The 14,336-nt window shown below is 39.5% G+C and overlaps 1 protein-coding gene across 3 annotated transcripts in view; it reads right to left on the bottom strand.

The window, feature by feature from the left end:
- DNAJB9 (DnaJ heat shock protein family (Hsp40) member B9) overlaps positions 1-14,336 on the bottom strand; it is a 562,457-nt gene that overhangs the window by 61,188 nt on the left and 486,933 nt on the right. For all 3 annotated transcript variants that reach the window (XR_014326469.1, XR_014326470.1, XR_014326471.1), the window contains 2 exons: positions 1,985-2,059; positions 1,363-1,419 (listed from right to left, as the gene is read on the bottom strand). The gene's annotated coding sequence lies outside the window, so the exon portion shown is untranslated. The remainder of the gene's footprint in view (positions 1-1,362; positions 1,420-1,984; positions 2,060-14,336) is intronic.

Here is a 14,336-nt window from a genome sequence, read left to right as displayed (position 1 = left end):
ATGCCTGGTATATAAATTGTTTAATATTCAAAGTCTCAGTGTTATATTTCTCCTATAAATGATACTGCCTTCAGGTTTATCTTACTTCCTAATGTTCTTGATGGATCCTAAGGATACTGCAGAAAACTGAATTTTGAAATCTTTAAATAGATGAAAGCCAATCATAAATAATGCATTTTTGCATTTAGATAAGATATTCTGTTTGGCTATTTTAACGTTTTTTAAAAAAGAAGCAGCAGCAGCTATTCTGTGTAGGTGTTTTTGCAACAAATCAAATACTAATCATCATTTTGCTTGTATTTTGCTATTTGTCATCAGGACTGCCCTACCATAAAATAATCCCTGTCAGTGACAGATTAATTGGTTTTCTCTGTGTCTCATTTCAGAATATTTAAAGTGCTACACTGAGCTAGATATCCTAGTACGGGTTCTCTGGTAGTACCTCTCATGCATATTCTGTAGAAAAGTTCTGATAAGCCAAGGCTTATATTTGTATATCTGTGACTCCCTCTTCTTCCCAGCTCCCCCTGGGATGTAATAAAACCAGGCCAGGAATGCTGTCACAACCTGGATCTCCCGGGGACCGGGGTCTGGACCTCATCCCTCGTGCCAGGGAACGGAGAAGGGCTCTTGTCTTGTCCTTGGAGCCTTAGCTCCTGCTGTTCCCTCTCCTGGAACGCTCTTCCCTAGAGAGTCTCTTGCCTCAATCTCTCATCTCCTTCAAGTCTTTTCTCAAATCTCTTCTTTATAAGAAGAAATCTAACTGCAAATTCAATACAGCAAACTGTCCCTCTCCTCCTAGCATTTGAGGTCTCCCTTATACACTCTAATTTTTCTTCTTAAAGTTGCATTTTCCACATTTTAAAATATTATATGGTTTTATAATTTATTCTATTTTTATCACCCTGATAAACTCTGTGAATGCAGATATCTCTTTCTGTTTGTTTCTTCCTGTATCCTATGTGTTAGGAATACTGTCTGACACATAGTTGACACTCACTAAATATTTGTGAATGACTGAATAAATGACCAGCTACAGAGAAAAGTGCTTGCTACTCCTTGTTGCCTGGATAAGCAAACAAACAAACAAGCCCCCCTATGGAGTCTTTGAGGAACTAGGAGTCTGCATCTGCCTGCCTGCTGTGGATTTCAAGCTACTCTGGTGAGCTGAATAGACAGAAGAGGAACTGGATTTCCTACTCACTGGCTGTTAGTCCAAAAAAGAAGCTGCTTTGCTTTCCACCATATGCTGGTTGGCTGCTATAGGAGATATGTCAGCAATCTGATCTTAGTGACTTCTAAAGAATCACAAAATTATGACAACAAATGAAAAATGCACGTCATTTAAAGGCACTCACTTACCTAAGAGAGGAAGACCAAACTGAATATCTAGTATGGGCAGCTCCCACTGAAAGAGAACTGAAGAAAAGGCAGAAAAGAATGTTACAAAGCAAGAGAAAATGAAAGATGTTACAAAGAATGTTACAAAGCAAAACAAAACAAATGGTACCAGAACTCTTTCAGAAAATAACAAAGGAGGGAAGATATCCCTCTCATTTTTTGAAGCCAGCATTACGTTTACATCAAAGCCAGCAAAAGACATTACATAAAAAGAAAGCTATAGATAGATATCCCTCATGAACATAGGTAGAAAATTTCATGACCAAATGTTGGCAAATTAAATTTAACAATATATTAAAAATATTATGCAACATGACCATATCAGATTTATCTCAGAATACAGGTTAGTATAGCATTCAAATAGCAACGAATATAATCCACTGTATTTTCAGACTAAAAAAGAAAAAAACACAATGATTTCAATAACTGTAGAAAGAGCATTTACCAAAACCCAACATCCATTCCTGATGATAAAATCTCTCACCAATCTAATAACAGAAGGGAACTTTCCCAAACCAAGCAAGAACATCTATGAAAACCCAATGCTAACATTATATTTAATGTTGAAACACTGAATGCTTACCTATAACTTCATGAACAAGGCAGGGATATCTGCTCTCACCACTTGTATTCATCTTAATAACAGAGGTCCTAGACCCTGCAATAAGGGAAAAAAGGGAAGGGGAAGAAAAATCATAAATATCAGAAAGGAAAAAATGAAACTGTCTTAATTCAGAGATAAATATGATCTTACATGAAATAAATTATAAGGGATGTGCAAAAAAAGCTATAAAGTAGTAAGTTTAGGGACATCAAATATTCAAGGTCAGTATGAAAATTTATTTCTAAATACTAACAACAAAATTGGGAATTGAAAACAAAAACACTATTTTACTAATTACATCAAAATTATATACTACTTAGAGATAACTTTAACAAAATACGGGGAAGGACTGTACACTGAAAACTATAGAACATTGTTGAAAGAAATTTTAAAAGACCAACATAGAGATACAGTATATCCCCTAATCAGGAGAATAAATTAAAATGGCAATTCTCCCCAAATTGATATACAAATTTATTGCAAACCCTTTCAAAATTACAGCAGGCTTCTGTGCAGAAACTGGCAAGCTGATTCTAAAATATACATGAAAAGATGAGTAACCCAGAATAGCCAAAATAATATTGAAATAAACTGTAGCACTTATACTGCCCAGTTTCAAAATTATTATAAAGCTATTACAATCAAGAATTGTGGTTCTAGCAAGAGAAGAAACACATAGATCAATGGAACAGAACTGAGAATCCAGAAATTAATTCTTACATTCATGGTAAATTCAGTTTTAACAAAGATGCCCAAGAACCCAATGAATAAAGGATAGTCTTTTCAACAAATGATACTCACACCAGTGTATAACTACATATGAAAAGACAAATCTAGCCTCTTAACTCACAACATATGCAAAGATTAACTCAAATTGGATCATAGACAAATATAAGAACTAAAACTATTTCAAAAATTGGGCAAAATATGTGAATAGACACTTCAGCAAAGTAAAAGCATATACTTACATGTGGCAAATAAGCACATGAAATTGTGCTCCACATCATTTATCATTAGAGAAATGAAAATTAAAATCACAATGAGATACCATTACAAACAATTTAAAATAGTTAAAAGAATAAAAAGACGAAGTTTTGGAAAGAATGTACAGCAAGTGGAACTCTTATACATTGCTGGCAGGAATGCAAACTGGTATAGCCATGTTGGAAAGCAGTTTGGCAGTGTCTTATAAAGATAAACATGCACTCAACATACAACCCAGCTATTGCACTCCCAGGAGAAAGAGAAACATCGCTCTACACAAAAAAAGTTATATTTGAATGGTCTTAGCAGCTTTATTCATAATAGGATAAAACTGAAAAAAAACCCAATCCTTATGAACTGGTGAGTGGGTAAACAATGGGTGACAGACCAATATAATAGGATAAGCAATCAAAAGTAACAAACTACTGATATTCACATAAATACATGATTTTTTGCATAGATGAATCTTAAAAGCATTATACTAAATGAAAAGTCAGAATCACCAAAAAGCAGATACTGTATGACTCCAATTTATGTAAAATTCTAGACAAGGCAAAACTATAAAGATGGAAAGGTCAGTGGTTGACTGTTCCGTGGATGGAGGAGAGGATGAACTGTAAATGGGGACATGGAACTGGGTGATGCAAATGTTCTTAGGCTTTCGCCAATTTTTGAATTATATTGTGTCTAAATTATATCTCATATAGTGGAGAATTTTGAAAAATGCTATGCAAGTACCGCTACCTATCCAAACTCACACTACACAAACTCTCCTTATCTGAACTTAGGGACCTGAATTCCAGACAGCTACCTTCTGAAACACAAGGAGAGCAAGAGTACTGGCAACACGGAGAAGAGAAGCATCCTTGCATGGCCTTCACTGCTGGACTTTATAATGCAGGCCCCCTGCTGTAGTTTCCTCCACAGCGTGCATGTGTGGCCTTCACCCAAATATCTTCAAAATCTCTGGCAGCCTTTGCACCCCACTCACACCCCATCACCAAAACCAAAACAAAAAACAACAAAAACAAAACCCAGATCAAAAGACAGATTAGCCTTCCGGGAAGATGGCGTAAGAGAAAGACGCTGAGGTCACCTTCCTCCCCACAGATACACCTGAAATACATCTACACGTGGAACAACTCCTACAGAACACCTACTGAACGCTGGTAGAAGACCTCAGACCTCCCAAAAGGCAAGAATCCCCCCCCCCATACCTGGGTAGGGCAAAAGAAAAAAGAATAGAGACAAAAGGATAGGGACAGGACCCGCACCAGTGGGAGGGAGCTGTGAAGGAGGAAACATTTCCACACACTAGAAGCCCCTTCGCGGGCGGAGACTGCGGGTGGCGGAGGGGGAAAGCTTCAGAGCCCCAGAGGAGAGCACAGCAACAGGCGTGCAGAGGGCAAAGCGGAGAGATTCCCGCACAAAGGGTCAGGGCTGACCGGCACTCACCAGGCTGAGAGGCTTGTCTGCTCACCCGCCGGGGCGGGCGGGGCTGGGAGCTGAGGCTCGGGCTTCGGTTGGAGCGCAGGGAAAGAACTGGGGTTGGCGGCGTGAACACAGCCTGCAGGGGGTTGGTGCAACACGGCTAGCCGGGAGGGAGTCCGGGGAAAAGTCTGGACCTGCCAAAGAGGCAAGAGACTTTTTCTTCCCTCTTTGTTTCCTGGTGCGCGAGGAGAGGGGATTAAGAGCGCTGCTTGAAGAAGCTCCAGAGACGGGCGCGAGTCGCGCCTAAAAGCGCAGACCCCAGAGACGGGCATGAGACGCTAAAGCTGTTGCTGCCGCCACCAAGAAGCCTGTTTGCGAGCACAGGTCACTATCCACACCCCCTTTCCGGGGAGCCTGTGCAGCCCGCCACTGCCAGGGTCCCGGGATCCAAAAACAACTCCCCCGGGAGCACGCACGGCGTGCCTTACGCTGGTGCAACGTCACGCCGGCCTCTGCCGCGCAGGCTCGCCCAGCACTCCATGCCCCTCCCTCCCGCCGTCCTGAATGAGCCAGAGCCCCCGAATCAGCGGCTCCTTTAACTCCGTCCTATCTGAGCGAAGAACAGACGCCCTCCGGCGACGTACACGCAGAGGCGGGGCCAAATCCAAAGCTGAACCCCGGCAGCTGTGCAAACAAAGAAGCGAAAGGGAAATCTCTTCCAGCAGCCTCAGGTGCAGCGGATTAAATCTCCACAATCAACTTGATGTACCCTGCATCTGTGGAATACCTGAATAGAAAACGAATCATCCCAAATTGAGGAGGTGGACTTTGAGAGCAAGATTTATGATTTTTTTCCCCTTTTCCTCTTTTTGTGAGTGTGTGTGTGCTTCTGTGTGAGATTTTGTCTGTATAGCTTTGCTTCCACCATTTGTCCTAGGGTTCTATCCTCCTTTTTTTAAAAAAAAATTTTTCTTAATAATTACTTTTTTTATTTTAATAACTTTATTATATTTTATCTTACTTTATTTTATTTTACTTTATCTTCTTTCTTTCTTTCTTTTATTCCTTCCTTCCCTCCTTCCTTCCTTCCTCCCTCCCTCCCTTCTTTTTTTCTTTCTTTGTACTTCTACTAATTCTTTCTTTCTACTTTTTCTCCCTTTTATTCTGAGCCGTGTAGATGAAAGGCTCTTGGGGCTGCAGCCAGGAGTCAGTGCTGTGCCTCTGAGGTGGGAGAACCAACTTCAGGACACTGGTCCAAAAGAGACCACCCAGCTCCATATAATATCAAACGGCGAAAACCTCCCAGAGATCTCCATCTCAAAACCAGCATACAGCTTCACTCAACGACCAGCAAGCTACAGTGCTGGACACCCTATGCCAAACAACTAGCAAGACAGGAACACAACCCCACCCATTATCAGAGAGGCTGCCTAAAATCATAATAAGTCCACAGACACCCCAAAACACACCACCAGACGTGGACCAGCCCACCAGAAAGACAAGATCCAGCCTCATCCACCAGAACACAGGCACTAGTCCCCTCCACCAGGAAGCCTACACAACCCACTGAACCAACCTTAGCCACTGGGGACAGACACCAAAAACAACGGGAACTATGAACCTGCAGCCTGCAAAAAGGAGACCCCAAACACAGTAAGATAAGCAAAATGAGAAGACAGAAAAACACACTGCAGATGAAGGAGCAAGATAAAAACCCACCAGACCTAACAAATGAAGAGTAAATAGGCAGTCTACCTGAAAAAGAATTCAGAATAATGATAGTAAAGATGATCCAAAATCTTGGAAATAGAATGGACAAAATGCAAGAAACATTTAACAAGGACCTAGAAGAACTAAAGATGAAACAAACAACGATGAACAACACAATAAATGAAATGAAAAATACTCTAGATGGGATCAACAGCAGAATAACTGAGGCAGAAGAACGGATAAGTGACCTGGAAGATAATGTAATGGAATAACTGAGGACATGGAAAGGAGACGTGACCCATGAGCCCCCCTCTGCCCAGCAAACTGGGGGCTGGCGAATAAGCCAGAACTGCAAACAGTCCTGATTGCTTTGAGCCCCCCCCCCTCGCCCCGCGGCAAACCGGGGGCCTGCGAATAAGCATTGAGTGCTTTGGGCACTGATCCATGAGATGTCCTCAGTATAATCAGAATGGTGGGAACGCAAGGAAATGTCCTTGTGCTACTTCAGTATAATCAAAATAATGGTGGGAACTTTGTGCTGCTTTTGCGCTCAAGGACGAAGCACAGCATGTTTTCAAAAAAGCCCATTATTGCTTGTATAATCAATAGAAGCATATGTTGCTGCTTTGGCATTTCTGGAATGTTAAGAAAATAAGTCTTAAAATGTAAACATAGATAATGCTTTAATAAAAGCTACCACAGCAGGACAGACGGCGCTGTTTTGCCTGAGCTAGCGGCAGCCCTCTACTGCTGTGTTCTGGCGCAATTCATCTCGTGTGATGAGCTTACTTTCGGCCCTGTCGTAAGATAAACTACAGCATTTGGCGCCCGAACAGGGACCTGAAGGTAAGTAATCACGTGATCGCGGGACCGAAGGGGAAATTGGTCTGCTCAAGAGTAAACGAAACCTTCGGGAGCAGTAGAGTAACTGTAATGGGGAATTCCCATTCAGTAGAATTTCAATACGTTAGATTCCTGAAACAGTTATTATGGAGTTCAGGAGTGAAAGTGAAACCAGAATCTTTTGATGAATTGTTTGCGCTGGTTCGTAAACATTGTTACTGGTTTCAACCTACTGGTCATAACCAGTTGAATTTAAAAGTTTGGAAACAGGTTATGCAAGCCTTAAGAAGAGCTCATCAGCATGGAGGCCCTATATCTGTCCGAGTTTGGTCTCTTTGTAAATTAATTTCCCTTGCCCTGGAACCATTACAATCTGAAAGGAAAGTGAAAATGGGGCGTGCCCTCAGCGTCCGAATTCTGATCCCGATCATTCTGCTGCTTTTCGTACTCTGTTTCGTGAGTCTCCTATAGAGGACCTTCCTCCGCCTCCTCCTCCCCTTGTGTCTGAGACAGGAGAGGATTTTTCAGGTTCCAGTGATTAAGGGGCTTTTTCTGATGATGATAAAGGTTAGGAGCAGACTAGCAAACAAAATGAGATGCCACTTTCTCAACAGAATGAGATTTCTGATATACTTTCGAAGTTAAAAAATTTGATGGTTAAATTGGAAGAAAATAAAAACAATGGTACCACTCCTTTATATCAGGAGCCATGTCCTACTATTCCTTTGGCTCCTCCTTTAGAATTAGCAGCTTATCCTGTTGGAGCCTCTCGTCAGTTTCGCTTTCCTCTAAAACCTGAATCTAATAGACCATTGTTGGAAGAAGAGATGAATAAGGAAGAAAAGCAATATTCTGAATCATTTTTTGCTTTCCCTATTGTTAGACAAGCTATGCCTGCTAATGATCAATTTCCGAATGGATATGTAAAAGTTGAGTATAACCCTCATGATGTAAAAATGTTTTAAATGCTAAAAGAAGCCATTAATGCATATGGGATGCATTCTAATTATGTTCAAGGTCTTTTGTCTAGGTATGCTTCCAAAAACATATTAATTCCTCAGGATTGGGAGGCGCTTGCCAAGACTGTTCTTGAACCTGGACAATATATGCAGTTTAAGACTTGGTGGAAAAGAAGAAGGCACCTCCACTGACCTGGGGGCAAATGAAAAAGTTTAAAGGCACTGCTAAAAATTTTGTCATTTCACAGGGTAAACCCCTCACTAGCACCAATCTTTTTGTAGCCATGTTGGCAGTGTTGTCTGCACAGGTAATAAGCATATCAGCCAATGAGATAAATTGTACTAACCATACTTATTGGACTTACATTTCTAACCCTCCTCTTAATATGGGGGTTACCTGGTGGGATGCCCCAATTCTTGTATATGTAAATGAGTCTGGATCATTGCCTGGTCCTTTTGATGATAGAGGCCCTTTGAAGCTGGAAGAAGGAAGGATAATAGAGAATTACACGGTGGGTGTTAATGGACCTCCTATTTGTATGGGAAAGGGAGATCATTGCCTTAAAATGAATTATCAGGCATGGTTAAGTGTTGTCAAAAACGAAAGCAGATATCATGGGTTATATCTTTTGAGTGCTTATAGTTTTAAAAGTTCTAATTCCACTCTTAATGAGAATGTTTCCGCACCTTACTTGCCTCCATGCCAGGTGCCTCTTGTGGATCGATTATCGGATTGGGTCCATTGGACTCGATGCCGAGGAGAAATGGCTCGGGTTCTTGTTAATACTTCTTGGGGAAGCGTCATTGATTGGAGCCCTTTTGGCTCCGCCCGAGGAAAAAGGGGTCTGAAGAATTTACACTGGCATAGAGAGGATAACACTATTTATAGCAATACTATTAACGATACCATAGTATGGCATGCTGGAGGGTTTTCTCCTCCAGGTCCTCATTTAAATGGATATCCTATCCAAAAGGACTTGTGGAAGCTTATGGCAACTTTGAAAAAGATTAATGCTTGGGTAGGACATATAGTTAACAAATCTGGAAATCACAGTTTGACTTTTCATAGAAATGTTATTCGGTATACTCGTAATTGTGTGAAATTACCTTATATATTGTTAAAGGGACCAGCTGTATGGAATGAGACTCAAGGTATTATAATGTGTAAAAATTGCTCTCTGTATACCTGCATTAACCCTACTATATCTTTTAACATATCTACTGAAAGTTTGTATATCTTATGAGCTCGGACAGGTCTTTGGCTTCCTGTCAATCTTGGAAGGGAATGGCAAGAATCTCTTCCTATGGCTGTTTTGCAATATTTAGCTGATGCATTAAAAAGAAGTAAAAGATTTGTAGGAATGTTGATTGCAGGTGTCATGGGTATTATAGCCATAACAGCTACTGCTGCAGTAGCTAGAGTTGCTTTAGAACAATCTATTCAGACCATTGATTATATAACTGATTGGCATAAAATTCTGAAATGCTTTGGTCCTCTCAACGACAAATTGATTCAGAAATATATTCGGAAATAGCAGACTTACAACAAGCTGTGGTTATGTTGGGGGACCAACTTGTAAATTTACAAAGACAAAAGAAGCTAGCTGTGACTGGAATCAAAGTGCCTTTTGTGTCACTTCGGTTCCATATAATCAGTCTGCATTCCCCTGGGCAAAAATAAAAAAGCATTTATTACATCACAAAAATTTGACAGAAGAAATTGTGAATTTACAAGGGAAAATTCAACAAACTTTTCAGAAGAAATTACAATGACTTAATTCACAAGAAGTATGGACTGGAATTATTCAAGGACTTAATAATCTAAATCCCATGTCTAAATTACATGCTTTATTTAGTTCTACTGCAGGATTGCTAATGCTCATTATAATAATAATCATATGTTTAATTGTAGTCCGACGACGAGTGAAAGCTACCCGCCATGCAACATTGCAACAAGCTGCCGTGTTCTCCTTGATGCTGCACAAGCTGCAAAAAACAAGGGGGAAATGTAGTGGAATAACTGAGGACACGGAAAGGGGATGTGACCCATGAGCCCCCCCACCCCCAGCAAACTGGGGGCTGGCGAATAAGCCAGAACTGCAAACAGTCCTGATTACTTTGAGCCCCCCCTCCCCCTGGCAAACCGGGGGCCTGCGAATAAGCATTGAGTGCTTTGGGCACTGATCCATGAGATGTCCTCAGTATAATCAGAATGGTGGGAACGCAAGGAAATGTCCTTGTGCTACTTCAGTATAATCAAAATTATGGTGGGAACTTTGTGCTGCTTTTGCGCTCAAGGACGAAGCACGGCATGTGTTCAAGAAAGCCCATTATTGCTTGTATAATCAATAGAAGCATATGTTGCTGCTTTGGCATTTCTGGAATGTTAAGAAAATAAGTCTTAAAATGTAAACATAGATAATGCTTTAATAAAAGCTACCACAGCAGGACAGACGGCGCTGTTTTGCCTGAGCTAGCGGCAGCCCTCTACTGCTGTGTTTCGGCACAATTCATCTCCTGTGATGAGCTTACTTTCGGCCCTGTCATAAGATAAACTACAACAGATAAGATAGTGGACATAACTACTGCAGAGCAGAATAAAGAAAAAAAAATGAAAAGAACTGACGACAGTTTCAGAGACCTCTGGGACAACACTAAACACACCAACATTCGAATTATAGGGGTTCCGGAAGAAGAAGAGAAAAAGAAAGGGATTGAGAAAATCTTTGAAGAGATTATAGTTGAAAACTACCCTAATATGGGAAAGGAAATAGTTAATCAAGTCCAGGAAGCACAGAGAGTCCCATACAGGATAAATCCAAGGAGAAATACGCCAAGACACATATTAATCAAACCGTCAAAAATTAAATACAAAGAAAACATATTAAAAGCAGCAAGGGAAAAACAACAAATAACACACAAGGGAATCCCCATAAGGTTAACAGCTGATCTTTCAGCAGAAACTCTGCAAGCCAGAAGGGACTGGCAGGACATATTTAAAGTGATGAAAGAGAAAAACCTGCAACAAAGATTACTCTACCCAGAAAGGATCTCATTCAGATTTGATGGAGAAATTAAAACCTTTACAGACAAGCAAAAGCTGAGAGAGTTCAGCAGCACCAAACCAGCTTTACAACAAATGCTAAAGGATCTTCTCTAGGCAAGAAACACAAAAGAAGGAAAAGACCTACAATAATGAACCCAAAATAATTAAGAAAATGGGAATAGGAACATACATATCGATAATTACTTTAAATGTAAATGGACTAAATGATCCCAACAAAAGACACAGATTAGCTGAATGGATAAAAAAATAAGACCCATATATTTGCTGTCTACAAGAGACCCACTTCAGAGCTAGAGACACATATACACTGAAAGAAAGGGGATGGAAAAAGATATTTCATGCAAATGGAAATCAAAAGAAAGCTGGAGTAGCAATTCTCGTATCAGACAAAATAGACTTTAAAATAAAAACTATTAGAAGAGACAAAGAAGGACACTACAGAATGATCAAGGGATCGATCCAAGAAGAAGATATAACAACTGTAAATATTTATGCACCCAACATAGGAGCACCTCAATACACAAGGCAAATACTAACAGCCATAAAAGGGGAAATCGACAGTAACACATTCATAGTACGGGACTTTAACACCCCACTTTCACCAATGGACAGACCATCCAAAATGAAAATAAATAAGGAGACACAAGCTTTAAATGATACATTAAACAAGATGGACTTAATTGATATTTATAGGACATTGCATCCAAAAACAACAGAATACACATTTTTCTCAAGTGCTCATGGAACATTGTCCAGGATAGATCATATCTTGGGTCACAAGTCAAGCCTTGGTAAATTTAAGAAAATTGAAATTGTTTCAAGTATCTTTTCCGACCACAACGCTATGAGACTAGATATCAATTACAGGAAACGATCTGTAAAAAATACAAACACATGGAGGCTAAACAATACACTACTTAATAACAAAGTGATCACTGAAGAAATCAAAGAGGAAATTTAAAAAATACCTAGAAACAAATGACAATGGAGACACAACAACCCAAAATCTATGGGATGGAGCAAAAGCAGTTCTAAGAGGGAAGTTTATAGCAATACAATCCTATCTTAAGAAACAGGAAACATTTCAAATAAAGAACCTAACCTTGCACCCAAAGCAATTACAGAAAGAAGAACAAAAAAACCCCAAAGTTAGCAGAAAGAAAGAAATCATAAAAATCAGATCAGAAATAAATGAAAAAGAAATGAAGGAAATGATAGCAAAGATCAATAAAATTAAAAGCTATTTTTTTGAGAAGATAAACAAAACTGATAAACCATTAGCCAGACTCATCAAGAAAAAAAGGGAGAAGACTCAAATCAATAGAATTAAAAATGAAAAAGGAGAAATAACAACTGACACTGCAGAAATACAGAAAATCATGAGAGATTACTACAAGCAACTCTATGCCAATAAAATAGACAACCTGGAAGAAATGGACAAATTCTTAGAAATGCACAACATGCCAAGACTGAATCAGGAAGAAATAGAAAATTTGAACAGACCAATCACAAGCACTGAAATTGAAACTGTGATTAAAAATCTTCCAACAAAGAAAAGCCCAGGACCAGATGGCTTCACAGGCAAATTCTATCAAACATTTAGAGAACAGCTAACACCTATCCTTCTCAAAGTCTTCCAAAATATAGCAGAGGGAGGAACACTCCCACACTCATTCTACGAGGCCACCATCACCTTGATACCAAAACCAGACAAGGATGTCACAAAGAAAGAAAACTACAGGAAACTACAACAAAATACTAGGAAACAGAATAAAAGCACATTAAAAGGATCATATACCATGATCAAGTGGGGTTTATTCCAGGAATGCAAGGATTCTTCAATATACACAAAACAATCAACGTGATAAACCATATTAACAAACTGAAGGAGAAAAACCATAAGATCATCTCAATAGGTGCAGAGAAAGCTTTCAACAAAATTCAACACCCATTTATGATAAAAACCCTGCAGAAAGTAGGCATAGAGGGAACTTTCCTCAACATAATAAAGGCCATATATGACAAACCCACAGCCAACATCGTCCTCAATGGTGAAAAACTGAAAGCATTTCCACTGAGATCAGGAACAAGACAAGGTTGCCCACTCTCACCAATCTTATTCAACATAGCTTTGGAAGTTTTAGCCACAGCAGTCACAGAAGAAAAGGAAATAAAAGGAATACAAATCGGGAAAGAAGAAGTAAAGCTGTCACTGTTTGCAGATGACATGATACTATACAAAGAGAATCCTAAAGATGCTTCCAGAAAAGGACTAGAGCTAATCAATGAATTTGGAAAAGTAGCAGGATACAAAATTAATGCACAGAAATCTCTGGCATTCCTATACACTAATGATGAAAAATCTGAAAGTGAAATCAAGAAAACACTCCCATTTACCATTGCAACAAAAAGAATAAAATATCTAGGAATAAACCTACCTAAGGAGACAAAAGACCTGTATGCAGAAAATTATAAGACACTGATGAAGGAAATTAAAGATGATACAAATAGATGGAGAGATATACCATGTTCTTGGATTGGAAGAATCAACATTGTGAAAATGACTCTACCACCCAAAGCAATCTACTTATTGAATGCAATCCCTATCAAACTACCACTGGTATTTTTCACAAAACCATAACAAAAAATTTCACAGTTTCTATGGAAACACAAAAGACCCCGAATAACAAAATCAATCTTGAGAACGAAAAACGGAGCTGGAGGAATCAGGCTCCCTGACTTCAGACTATACTACAAAGCTACAGTAATCAAGACAGTATGGTACTGGCACAAAAACAGAAAGACAGATCAATGGAACAGGATAGAAAGCCCAGAGATAAACCCACGCACATATGGTCACCTTATCTTTGATAAAGGAGGCAGGAATGTACAGTGGAGAAAGGACAGCCTCTTCAATAAGTGGCGCTGAGAAAACTGGACAGGTACATGTAAAAGTATGAGATTAGATCACTCCCTAACACCATACACAAAAGTAAGGTCAAAATGGATTAAAGACCTAAATGTAAGGCCAGAACCTATCAAACTCTTAGAGGAAAACATAGGCATAACACTCTATGACATAAATCACAGCAAGATCCTTTTTGACCCACCTCTTAGAGAAATGGAAATAAAAACAAAAATAAACAAATGGGACCTAATGAAAGTTCAAGTCTTTTGCACAGCAAAGGAAACCATAAACAAGACCAAAAGACAACCCCCAGAATGGGAGAAAATATTTGCAAATGAAGCAACTGACAAAGGATTAATCTCCAAAATTTATAAGCAGCTCATGCAGCTCAATAACAAAAAAACAAACAACCCAATCCAAAAATGGGCA

This window comes from Leucopleurus acutus (genome assembly GCF_964270905.1).
Source record: "Leucopleurus acutus genome assembly, chromosome: 9".
Lineage (NCBI taxonomy): Eukaryota > Metazoa > Chordata > Mammalia > Artiodactyla > Delphinidae > Leucopleurus > Leucopleurus acutus.
The sequence above is the reverse complement of the archived record's forward strand: the minus strand, read 5'-3'. Positions and strand labels throughout refer to the sequence as shown.